Consider the following 13636-nt stretch of genomic DNA (forward strand, 5'->3'; position numbering starts at 1 on the left):
ATATGCCTAATTATCTAAAAGTTATTTTGTTTTATATGTTTTGAAAAATTTATGCATACGTTTGAAGATAATGGCGGGTCGTTAAAAGCATACAGTTACATAAAAGGGAAGAGTCTTTAAGAAAGTCTTTAAGCAGTTATTTTACTGCGTACGTGTTTTATGAATGCCCCCTTACCAATAATACAAATATGCCGTGTAAAGTAAAAAAATTTGATATATATATATATATATATATATATATATATATATATATATATATATATATATATATATATATATATATATATATATACACACTAAAGGGCTATGTAACTGACATAAAAGATTTAAAAAATACTTAAAAAGTGATAAAGTGATGTGGCATTTAACCTTATTATTCCCTGGTAAAAGATTATGAGTTATGAGGGTTTTCAAGTGAGCAATAAAAAATTTTCTTTAGTTCATTATGTTTTTTGTTGTTGTTATTTTTTTCGTTTCCTTTGGATACTTGTCAAATCGTTGACCAGCGGCTACTAGAACATCAAGTAGGTCTAGCAATCGTTGACCAACAACATCAAGTAGAACTAACATGGCAGTTCTATGCGCTGAATCCTTCAACATTTAATGAATTTTAAATGCAGCATATAATGAATTTTACTCCATAAATAAAATAAAACTTTACAATGATAAAATTTTGAACAATAAACTAAAAGTAAAAAATTATTTCAAAAATCGTTATTCATAAGTTCATAAATTTCAGTGAACCCACTTTCATAATGAAATTTCTTGATATCTGTGTATCTGTATGTGAGCTACTATTCGTCTATATGTTACTACTTGTAAAGTGTAAAAACTCTTTATATTTAAATCATAACAACAAATCTTATAAGATTATTTTTTGGATCAGCGACGTTCAAAGAAAAAAGTTCAAACATGTTTATAATCAAAAACAACCAGTGGAGTCTCGGGATTCGGATTAGGTAAAAAACTTATTAGTTTTTTAATGGATTCAGACCCTTAAACAAAGCCCACATTTATTTACGCCGGATTTGCGTCTTTGTCTAAATTTTAAACATAACTGAGTTTTCAAACGTGAAACAAAATATTATTTTTTGTTGTTATTATTATTGCAACGTGTAAATTACGTTAAATTTGAAATATTTCAAATTATTGTGTGTTATTTGGACTATAAAATATGAATAAAAAATTAAAAAAGTTATGTAATTATTATTATTATTATGCAACTTCTCTCGTATGCAAAATAGTTATATAAAGATTAATTAATTTTATTTAATTTTTTTATACATTTCCTTTCGAAGAGATGAATGTTGATTTAACTTTAAATTACTTTAAAATTATTAAACTTCAAAAAATGTAAAAATCCTAAAATTATGTTCAGTGCTTTCTTAGTTTCTGTTTTTATCTAATAGCTTTTATTATTAATTTATATTTTTGAAAAAATGTACAAAAAGTATAAGCAGTTTAAAAAATGATGACGTAACTTTGTTGAACAAAATTTTGAAATTTTATACAGGCTCCCCGGATATAGTCCAATTATTATAACTTGATTTTGAATTATTTTCCTAATATCTTTCAGCCACATAGTTAAAAATATAATATATTAATCATTTGCCAATTAGTTCATTGATTTGGTTGTCACAAAGTGTTTAAATGTTATTAACTAAAATATATTACAAATATCATTACAAAATTATTTATATGATCTCTTTTCAAATTTAGATATTAAAGAGAAAAGATTGTGATCGGTGAGCAGAGGTTTTAACTGATGAAAAAAAAGTACTGTTAATGACCAAATAACAGTTAGATGTGACAGCTTTTAATGAGAAATGCGAAGCAATAGTGATCGATAGTTTTTGTTTTTTTTTCTCACCGATATTTTTGTTATATATATAGTTTATAAATAGTTTAGTTCGCGCAACATTGGCCAGACACTTTAACTATTGTTGGATCAGCAAAGCATTATATTTAGCCGTGTGTTGTAGTCACAATAGATAGCATATTTTTGGCTGCTCATTAAGTCTATGTTGACATTTTTTGTCTCATTAGGCTGGCAATACGCTGCTGTTAGGAATATGTTGTGGGCTTTACGTAGGCCAAACGTAGCGTTTTGTTGGCATACAATTAGCATTATTTTTATCTTATTAAGTTGACATTGCACTCCAATTTATCATTTTTTTACTCAATTTTTTTTTATTCTAAGGTTTCTCTTTCCTCATCAAACATTCTATAGCGGAATTTCAGCGGATCTATTTTGACATTTTGAGCGTTCCACTGTAGTTTTGCTCATCGGTTACTTAGTGAACCATTTGCGACAGCCGTCAAAAATACCTAGCTAATTACCAACCACTATACCACCAGGGCTGTACCTAGGGAAGGGGAAGTTTAGGGGGTGTCTAACCCCCTAGGAAAATTAATGGAACATTTAGTTTAAAGCACCTGTAGTTAAAGTTCTGGCGCAGAACCAAGAGATACAAGGTTCTACACCGGCTTGTTGAAAAGTTGTAAAAATAATTTAATAAAAAAAAAGAGGGAAATCCCGCTTTTTTTTGATTAAAAAAGTGAAGTAAAAAAGAAGTCCGGATGTTTAAAGAAAAAATGTAGAGCATATTATATCATTAAATTAAAAATATGTATAAAGTTACAAATTACACAATGCTGTTGTTACAGAATTCATCATAAATCTTTTTTTGTATATATATGTACATATATAGCAACCTAAATGTGTGGCATTAAGGTTGCCGTCTTTACCCATGTCCAGCCTTGGCAGTCGCTGCGGGGCTAGCCAGTAAGAAGTCAAAAAAGTATTTAGTTTAAAATTTTTCATCAGCATTAAAATAACTATGGGATTAAAATTATTTATTGAAACGTTTCAAAAACAATAGTAAAAATCAAAAGAAAAAAAAATTTTCTTTTAAAAAGTTCTTTTTAAAAAAAAAGTAAAGTAATGCAAATAATTGGCGTCCTTGCCACAGTTGACAATATTTTTTTACAAAAAAATAATTTGGTACATTATTACAAGAGGCGGTGGATGTAACTTTGGACCTCATTAGTCTACGTAGCGAAAAAATAGCTAGAATTATTTTCAACCAACCTGCCAACATTATGCGTCAAAATAATAGCTTAATTAAGTTCATCGTAACAAATCAGCAATAAGACACCCGTGTCAATGCTGGAACTTTGCGACGCACCTCTAAAGAGTTATATTTTTAAAAACTAGTAAACGTAGAAAAAAAAGAACGCGATTGGCTGGTATACAATGCTAAGAGGGGCAGTTTTTATTGCAAATCTTGCTTCTTTTTTAGGATAACCAAGATTTTTTTAGCGAACCAAGATGTATTTTGCATTTAAAAAGTTGCTCATAAGGTAATCAGTAAGCATGACCAATCTGCTGAACATAATGATGCTACCTCTTTTTTTGTTAACTGACGTGAATGCAGTTCCAGGATTAATTGGAACTTTGTTAAACAGTTTCAGAGTAAAAAAGAATATTGGAAAAATGAGTTGTTTTGAGGGAATATCTGTCACCAAATTTCTTTCTTCCAGATTTCATTAAATATTTTTATTTTTGGAAGATTTGTTTTTTAAACCTATCTATATGTTAACATTTGCAAATAGCTCATCCCACAACTTGGCGATTCGCTTTTACAAATATTTGATAATTATGAATCGCTTGTAAATTTTTGTTTGTTATACTTTAAAAATCGCTTTAAAAAGAGCACTTGACAAGTTTGAAGTAGTGAAGTTTATGTTCTTTATTTCGATGAGAGGTAACGGGGCATCTGAAATGCTTAATCTTGTCAAAATAACATTAGAAATGCACGGCATCATTAACTGGTTGCTGAGGGCAGTCGTATCATAATGCCTCCAATATGTTTTGGGTCTACACTGAGTTGCAAGCCCATATTTAGAAGTTAAATTGCTTAATAAGTTACATGCGTCAGCCATTTTTGAGTTGGTGTTGAAGCATCTGAGTCTTGTGTGACCGCTGCATCTAAAAGAGGTAAATTTTTTTCTGCTTCAACGAATCGCTCGGAAGTTTATATCAATAATAAAAAAAGGTGTAAATGTTCCAAATAGTCTCTCACAGACTAAAAGGTCTTCACGTACAGATGCAGTACACTCTTCAAACGGGTTTTTATTAGTTACTAGGTAAAATTATTAGTTTTTTAAGTTCGAAGTTGTCATTAGTACTTATATATTTGTATATTTGAAACGTTTAATGCGTTTAAACTAAAAAGTAGTATCAAAAGAACTGAACAATGACGAAACGCAACAGCCGAGCACGATACTATAACCTAGGAGACTTATTAGGAAAATGAATTAGCTGGAGATGGCCGTCAGTTTGTTGAAATCGACTTGACATTGGTGAATAAACTCTATAACTCTCTGTCTATTTTCGTTCAAAAGGTCAGATCAAGTTTTGACAAATTTGAAAAAGAAGCAATTAAATTAGTGGTCATTAACAAATACTCTGCTGACCAGAAACGAAAAAAAGCGCAGAAAAAACCTGATAGTCTAATGCTTATGTTTTGGATTATCTTGTTATAATTACCGCATTACGGTAATTATAAAAAGATACAACATTATAATTACGTACGGATTTTAGTGTGAGAGGGGGGAAGATAAAGCTGGAAAGGCCATAAAGACCATAAGACTACTAATTTTTCCAGCTCAAACACAGTTTATGTTTATCTCATAAACTTTTGTGAGTTCACGTTTTTTTTTAAACACTAAACTTTTAAAAATGTTTCAGCAACTTCTAATACTACTGCTACAATTTGCTACAAAGTGCTTCTTTTGACCGAGAAGATTTATTGTAGACAGTTTATCTACAATTTTCTTTAATTCTCCTCTCTCTCCAATTCAAAGCTTATCTCCCTAATACCCTTAGCCTTTTTTTAAAAATAGATACTTTTTAATTTGTTTTTGTGGGTAGGGTCTAACTATTTTCAGAGACGCAATTTTAGATGTCATCTGGTTAACATTAAAAAGCAGGAATGCAATTTTTCACTCCAGTATCAGTTGAAAATCTAGATCGGCTTTAAAAGTCTTCAAGTTTACTTTATTTTTGAGGCTGGTTTACAGACATAATCACCAGTCAATCTGAGTGTGGGTAAAATGTTAACATTGTTACCCCATTTTACCAGCTAATAGTTGGAATTGATATATTTTGAACATGGTTTTCAGTAAAAGAATATTGGGATTTTCCTTACTGAACGAGTAAGCCCTACAAAATGTTTGATAAATTTCATAATTTTGAAACAAGTTTGACTATTCCATTGAGTTTGCTCCTCCGTTGAGGAGAGAACCCTTGAAAAAGGTAAACTTGGAGAGTGCACCTTTATCAATGGGTTCAAGAAAGTACAAGAGGGTACACTGGAAGCTCCGAGTGTACCATATGGGCCATTTTAACATACAGTTCTTAAAGGTTTTACACAAAAAAAAAACATTTATGAATCTCTTTTTGTATTTATTACACCAATCATTGTTATACTATATCTTTGTTAACATTTTTCATGCCCATAGGGGCATTTGCCAAAAGGCAAATCTATGCAACTGCCTAGTGGCGCCAACCAAAAAAGGGGCGCCTAATTTTTTACTTTCTCTAAAATATTTTGTCGGACATTTTTTTTATCACATAATCAGAACTGATTTTGAATTTATTAAAATGTTTTTAAAACTATTCCTATGATTAGTTTTAAGCAACAAATTTTTAAGCACAAACTTACTTACCATTACTTAATTGTCATTACGTTACGTAATATAAAGTACTTATTTTTATTACTACTTTTACAGTGATTTTTTGTTTTATTAAATCAACAAATTAACAAAAACAACAATTAAATAGTTTTTATTGTAGATATACTTTGTTTTAATTTCTATTAGGAATAATAAGGAAAAGACTATTTATATGCGAGAGGTTCCGAGTTCGATCCCCACCACGTCCCTGGTAGTACCGCGCTCAACTTGTTTCTCCGCGCAGCGGCCTTGTTCGTCAAAGTTCGTGTTTCGGAGTTATAGAGTTGAGAGAGGGTTATAACCACTATTAAGTAACCTCCTCGTCTGTAGTGGCCTTCTCGGCCTTGAGGAGGTGAATAAAAAAAAAAAAAAAAAAAAAAAAAAAAAAAATGCCTGAGGGCGCCGTAATGCGGCACTTGTCTGCCACCAACTTACATTTGACTTTCTTTTGTTAAGGTTTTGGGATGATTATGGGCAGTACTAACACTAGTTTCGTCAACATTCAATATGTTAAAAGCCGTACCTTAATTTTGTTCATGCCCAAGAGTTAGTTTATAGGTCTTAATGGTAAATGCCACATTTGTTCTATTAAAAGCAGTTGAGCAATTTGGACTTGTTGAAAAAGTACATAAGTTAAAAACTTTTTTAATAACGTCCAAGAACTGCCAGACTATTAGGCTTTACAACACATTAATGACCCAATATATGATTCTGAGTCTCGCAGCGTTGTCATTTTTTGCCGGATTTTATTGTGACAAATTTTTTAGTGTTTGCCTCAATTTTTAAAACAACGATATGTTTTCTTCTTGTATGTTTTATGCAACATCATTAGGTATGGATTTTAACTTTCTGTAAGTATCGTTTTAGATTTAATGACATTTGATGTATTAGTATATTCTTTTAAAACTAACTCTTTTGGATTTGCTTTGCTTGATTTTATTTCATTTAATCCTGCAAGATTAATCAAACGTTAAACATTTAGCCAATTTTAGCTTCATTGATTGACATGGTGATCCTTGATCCAGGGTGTCGTTGACATTCTTGTCAATGTTACCCCAAAACTAAAATACGCGTTTAAAAAAAAAAATACTAGTAAATAATATTAAATCCTTAGTGTTTAGAATTAACATCACAAAAATAATTGTAAGATAGTATTATAGTATGGTTTTACTAATCTTGTAACTAAAGTTTTTCAGCAACAACAAGAAAAAAAGAAATTATTTAATTAATGCCTGCCGTATTGTGTTGTCAAATATACTTACTATTTATTATACGGATGAAAATATATTTGTTTATTCAACATCTGTTATATTAATTTAAACAATAACCAACGAGAGACAGTTAAAAACATTTAATGTAACAAATGACATTTGGGTTACATTGATATGTGACATGTCAATGTTACTCTCATATCAAAAGTAAGAACAAACGCTTATTTGCAAAAACACGGCTTTTTAAAAGTCTACATAAAAAAAGTGAACCGTCAATTTTTGGGCTCAAAAAGTTATCAATCAATAAATTCAGAATTTCTTTCATTAAGACTTGGTTGACATTTGCCGAATCCCAACACTATACATCCAATTTTGCCGGCTCCAGTGTCTAATTTGCTGACTAATAAATTTTGTACGCCCCTCCTCCCCCTCCTTCCTCGGGTCGCCTCTGCAATAGGGTGTGCAAAATTTTTTTTCTTCCGAAAATCAAAATGTGGAAAAGTTCAATCGTTATCATTATGTATTAGTAGCTTATAGTTAAAACTTCAGCCTCCCATATCAACTCTAAGGTAAAGAAGGTGGTTTTAGACAATTTCTATATAATATAATTTTTTTTCGAATATTATATTTTAAAGTTCTGAATATAGATAGTTTTAAATTTAAAACACTCACAAAACACTGGTTTCGATTTTAAATATATCTAAAAGGATATGGAAGATACAGATTTTGTGTGACAATTCTATTTTAGATAATAGTTCTAAATTGAGTTGAGAAGCAACAAAAACGTGATGACACTTGTTAGATGTTCTGCAGGTACTTCTTTGTAACTTTCTTGGATACTTGCTGTCTGTTTTTATGGATAACCTAGAAAATAATTAAAAAAGTTAAAAAGACAGGTTATTTTATTAAATAATTAAATAATCCAAGCGATAAAATTCCTCGTATTTGAAATTAATATTTTAGTTTATTAAATAAAATAATATGGAAATACTTTAAAAAGTTTTGCAAACATTATTGTATAGCATGCGCGTACATTGGATGGGGTAAGGGGTTGTTAGAAGAAAATTGTTAGGTGCAATTGACTTCCTTTTTTTGTTATTAAAAATGAGCATGATATGTGTTTGCTATACTAAATTGCCTAATTTTTCAAAACCGACTCCCTCCCCATAACAATTTCACGCTACAGGTTATGTGTCCTTCCAATTAAGTCTTGGATCAGCTTTGTGACGTTCTGCCCTATCATTTACCACTGCAAGCTGATTTTCACAATCAGAGAACTTGGCAAATGACTTAGGGGCTCTCTCACTTTCGCAAGCAGCCATACCTTTCTCCCTTCACAGCAAAAGCTCTTCCTTAGTGATTTCTAGGAGAAAAAAGAGAAGATAACTTTGCTCAGTGACAAAATTATTGAAAGATGACATTGGAACAACGACTTGCAAGATTCCAGGTTTCTCAAGCACCATATATCATTTTTCTGGGACGGTAAAATACAGCAATTTGTTAAGGATGTTGTTTTTAACGTCGGTATCTAGATCCCTGTCAGCAAGAGACAAAACTACAAGCTGGGGAGCTAGATACCAAGTGTGCCGTAGAAGGCTTTTGTTAAGAACTTTCCCAATCTCTGCATAGACTTTGTAATCATTTGATATTTGGAACTGGTAAGCTATCTTAAAAGCTATTTGGTCATTTGAAGGAATTTGAGTTGCCATAGGACTCTTCATAAAGATTAGATCATGAAAAATTACAATGTAATTTTTCATGGTCTAAACGCGGCTAAAAATTACAATGTAATTTGAAGCAGCGTTTATGTTCTTGAGAGTAGCAGGCTCTACTATTTTTAAATCATTTGGATGATAGTTCTGTGTCATCTGCAGGGCAAGAAGGTAAGGACAGTGACTCATAAACCTGGCTCCCGGCTGCTTAAAGAAGAAATTAGGTATATCTGCACCTAGGAAGTAAGCTAGTAGCTGGCAAAGATAGTTGTAGTCTCCTCTTTGGAAAGTGTTTCTCTGAAGTGCTGTGGTACAAAATTTTTTAGCTTCAACTGAAAGTTGGTGCAAAAGAGTACCTGGTCTAAATGCATCCTGATACCATTCAAATTTGACAATAATTCAAGTCTATTAACTTCTCTATGTACTTGCGACCATAACTTCTGATGTTAGACATAGAGGTGTTTGCTTGGACTTTTTATTGTACTAAAAACAAGTTCCATGACACGAGACACATGTCTCTCATATATGTAATGTCTGCACATTAAGCCAGAGAACAGGCCTCCCCAAAGCATGAACATTAACATTTCTTATAGCTCCGTTGTTCTTTTTTTTGTTGCTAGCTCTGGTGTCAGAACACACCTCAATGATTTGATCTGATAGCTCATAGTATTCGAGGATATTTTAAATGGCTACAGCCTGGTCGCTTTCCTTGGAGCTTTTAATTTTCAAATTGTTGAGCACAAAATTTTAAAGAGTCAGCTTCAGGAGAAGAAACGCTTATAGCTATCCTTTCATTACTTGTTGAAATAGCTTCTTCACTGGTGTACTGCCTTACAATTTTAGTATCAAAGTGAATCACTGGCTTTAAGCCTCTTACTTTGTCCATGTTCTTCTCTCGAATGATCTGGGCTTCTAACTCTACTACATTGTGTGCTCTCCTAGTTAGAGTTGATCTTAAAATCTTCAACTCCTCAATGTTAATACCGCCAGCGTTATAAAGAGTTGTCAATAAACAGGTTCCTGGTCGAACACCAATACCATATCTAGTCATGATTGAGATCCAATTGTTTAGGAGTTCATCCATACTTAGTTGAAGACTAACTTTTACTTCCCCGAAATCTTATGGGTCTTTGTAGGAGGCATAAAAGCTTCGTCAGAGTCTGGAAGGCAATCACTGTCTGTATACCAGGAAACTTCAAACTCTTTTTGTTCTAGTTTACCTACCTTATTTTTATTCTTTTCATCTTGATTTCTGAGTTTTTCATCTTGTGAGCGTATTTTTCTTTCATTATTCTTATTTTCTCCACAGCCAAACAAGCATTTTTTTGAAATGTGTTATCAAAACCCGCCATCTTGACCATGCATCCTTTGAGACAGTGCTTTAGGAATTCAATGTCCTCTTTTCGAGCCTCTTTGTTCCTCATTGGATCACTCTTTATCAAGTTAAAGATGTTGGCCTTATGAATTGCTTTCATTTAGAAAGTTTTAATTTTTTTACTTTCTTGCAGTAGTATTGGTACTCATTGATCTTGTTGGTAATTTTGTTTCGGATTCAGAAAACTTTTTCTAGAAGCAAGGGCACATCCAACTTTACAGTTCATCTTAGTAGCGCAAAGAAAATATCAAATGGTTAAGTAAAAATAAACAGATAAAATTCAAAAATTTTTTCAGACATTACGTAGTTTCTTTTCTAATGTTGAGCCAGTAAAACCTTCTGAGCATTTCTCCAGTCGTTGGAAGTCGATCTGGGGCAAAGCTTTGTAATGGAAAGCCTAACAAATAAAACTGTCTACGCTTTCTTGCAGCCTATCTTAAATCTTCAGCTGGCTCTAGTATTGTATTGTGGCATTTTTTTTCCTGAAGCCATTGTCTGAAAATATAGCTAGCAGTACAGTTTATAAATTTATATATATTTATAAATTCTTAGTATAAAATATAGCATACAGTACAGTAGTTTGTTTCGTAACAGCAAATACAATAAAAAAAATACTTGTTTTGCCAGGCAAAAAAAAATGCGTATCATAAATAGCATACACGTGTTGTTTTTTATTATAATTATCAACAGTTAGGAAATTATTTAAAAAAAGTCGCTTAAGTCGCTATTAAAAAAAAAACTTTAATGAATGAAAACTTATTTGTAAAACTTTCATGTCCGCGCGCAATTTTAATGTTAGAAAAATTAGCAAAAATATCTTCTTTTTTTTTTTTAATGTCTTACTAAAATTATTAATTATATTATTTTTCATTTTTTAATGATTTTTGTTATGTATTATAAATAAAAATGAGTAAATAACTAAATAAATAATTATATTGATATAATTTTATTAAAACATTTACACAAATAAAATATGTGTTTGCTAAATTCTCCTAACATAAAAAAGTGAATACAAAATAATAAATTCGCAATGTAATAATGTTCTATTATATAGAACAAATAAATATAAATAATGTTCTATTATATAGAAATTGACTAAAACCACCTTGTTAACCTTAGAGTTGATTTGAAAGGCTAAAATTTTCACTGTAAGCTACTAATACATGATGATAACGATTGAACTTTTCCACGTTTTAATTTTTTTTTTTGAGACACCCTACTCTGCAAGGCCAAGTTTCAGTGCCAAGACCTTAAATTGGCCTTAAGGCAAAGCCAAGGCCAAGGTCTAATAACTCTGGTTAATTTGTTTTTTTTTTACTAAAAATAAATCTTTGATATGCCGTGAATTGTTTTGATTTTGATTCGTCACGTGTCAATAAAACTGGCTTTTTTTAATATCTCCATATAATTAAGGTGACCATATTTGAAAAATACCAGACGCGTAAAAGCCAAATTTGGCATGTATTAATACATACATAATAGCTTGATTTAAATACCATTTCTTTAAAGGCAGATAGGGGGGGAGGGGGAGGGGGGGAGGGACTTTTTCAACACATCGCTTGTCACATTCATTAGACTGTGAGTTCCAAGAAGAAAACTTTTCCTTTATGCAATATAAATTAGTTCTCCGAATTTAGTCGAACAATTCATTGTTATAATAATTTTAATAATTTCAATCCAGTAAAGACCATTTAAAAACTTCAACCTGATTAAAGTGACGCGTCCACTCATCTATATACTCTAAACAGAAGCTGTAAAAAATGTCTACTTCTTTCAGAAATTGGTTTTTCAAATGATGACTACTTTCTTCAGTAACTTGCAAATGGTGTCTTACCATGAAAGGTAGAAAATTTTCTTCTTTTCTAGATTTTATCAGGTCTCTCAAATCTTTTAATACTACGGCAACTTCAGCAGCAGAAATATTATCTATTTTACCGTGTTGTAAAAGACATATGTTTGACTGTGAACAAAACACAATTCCACTTCACCCATTTCGTTATTGAAAAAGTGATAAAAGTTTCGGACAATTTTCTAAGCCTAAAAGTATGATCTTAGTGGCTGATTTAACTTAAGCACTCTTTCGATAGCTAGAAGTAAGGCCAACCAACGAACTATTGAGAACCCCAGCAATTTTTAATATTCGTTTAATATTGCGTTCTAGCCTCATCGCAGAAATTTTCTAAACTAGAAACTCGAATAGTAAAACGGTAAAAAAAATAGTTAAATTTGAGAAACAATTATCTCCACATCAATAGATAAAAAACCAGACGCAGTGTTTATTGCGTTTAATAAAATATGAACATGGCAACCAATACCAATGATTTCACGGTTTAGCTTAACAATTAACTTTTTGTGAATATTGTTATTACCGTTTCGTTTTAAACCTACGAAATTGGTATTGGTGTTGTCTGCAGAAATAGCCAAAACTTTTGAAGAAATATTGTTAGCACTAATGCATTTAAAGATAACTTCTGATAAAATACCTGATGTTTCTCCATTTACACAATCTATGTTAATCAGCTGAATTTGCACTCCCTCTTTAACATCAAAATAACGAGCCAAAATTGGATACATTTTAACATCCTTTTGGTTTGATGCATCAGAAAGAATAAACACATATGATGCTTTTAATAAAGTATTTTCTGAGTTGGTTTCACATTATTTCTTGAACACGTTTACAATTATTGCTTCTCATTTTGTACGCGCACAAGCAAATCTTGGATTATAAAATTTCTTAATTAGCTTTGATGTACAATCAGCACTTCTAAAGCTATGATTGTGTTTGATTGTGTGGAATGCAATTGTTCCTTCTTAAATGGCTAATATTTTTTCATTTTGACCAAAGCTCTGAATCCACTTTGTGATTTTGTTTGACGATATAGAAGCACCCAATGTCATTTTGTGTTTGATAGATTTGCAATGATCTTCAATTGCAGACCGTCCACGACTGCTTATGTCAAATAGGCTTTGACAAATAGTGCATTTGAGACATTTGCTCTGCGTTTAGAAAGGAAGCATATTTTTTTAATTATCATTAAATGTGTTTAACCTTCCCTTCTTACTATTCACGTTTTGAATTTAATGTACAAATAATTATAATAACCTTAAATTACTTTTTTATGAACACTTATTTTTATGAACTTCTTACTAAAATAAATCGCAAAGGGTTATTTACAATAATTAGAGAAAAAAGACATTACAAGGCAAACAAAATTAGCGTAAAACGAGCGCATTTTCTTTGTCGTAGTTGAAAAATATTTCGAAGTAATTTTTTTCCTTCTCTTATGGGAATTTGAAAAACATCTTTTTTTAAATGTTTACGAGAATTTAATTCATTTAGTTTCGTGTTTTATAGTTAAGTTTTAATATCGGAATTTTATTCTTTTTTTTTATTAACTATATTTAAAAAAATTCATTTATTATAAGTCTTTCAAATAATATTTTTTGAAAGAATTTTATTTACTTTTTTTTTAATATATAAACGCGTACACAAACACGTACAAACCCCAAACGCGCAAAACTACCATCAAACGCTTACTGTACGCGCCAAACGCGTACCTATGGTCACCTAAATATAATCTATATTATATAAATATTAA

This window comes from Hydra vulgaris, chromosome 03 (genome assembly GCF_038396675.1).
Source record: "Hydra vulgaris chromosome 03, alternate assembly HydraT2T_AEP".
Lineage (NCBI taxonomy): Eukaryota > Metazoa > Cnidaria > Hydrozoa > Anthoathecata > Hydridae > Hydra > Hydra vulgaris.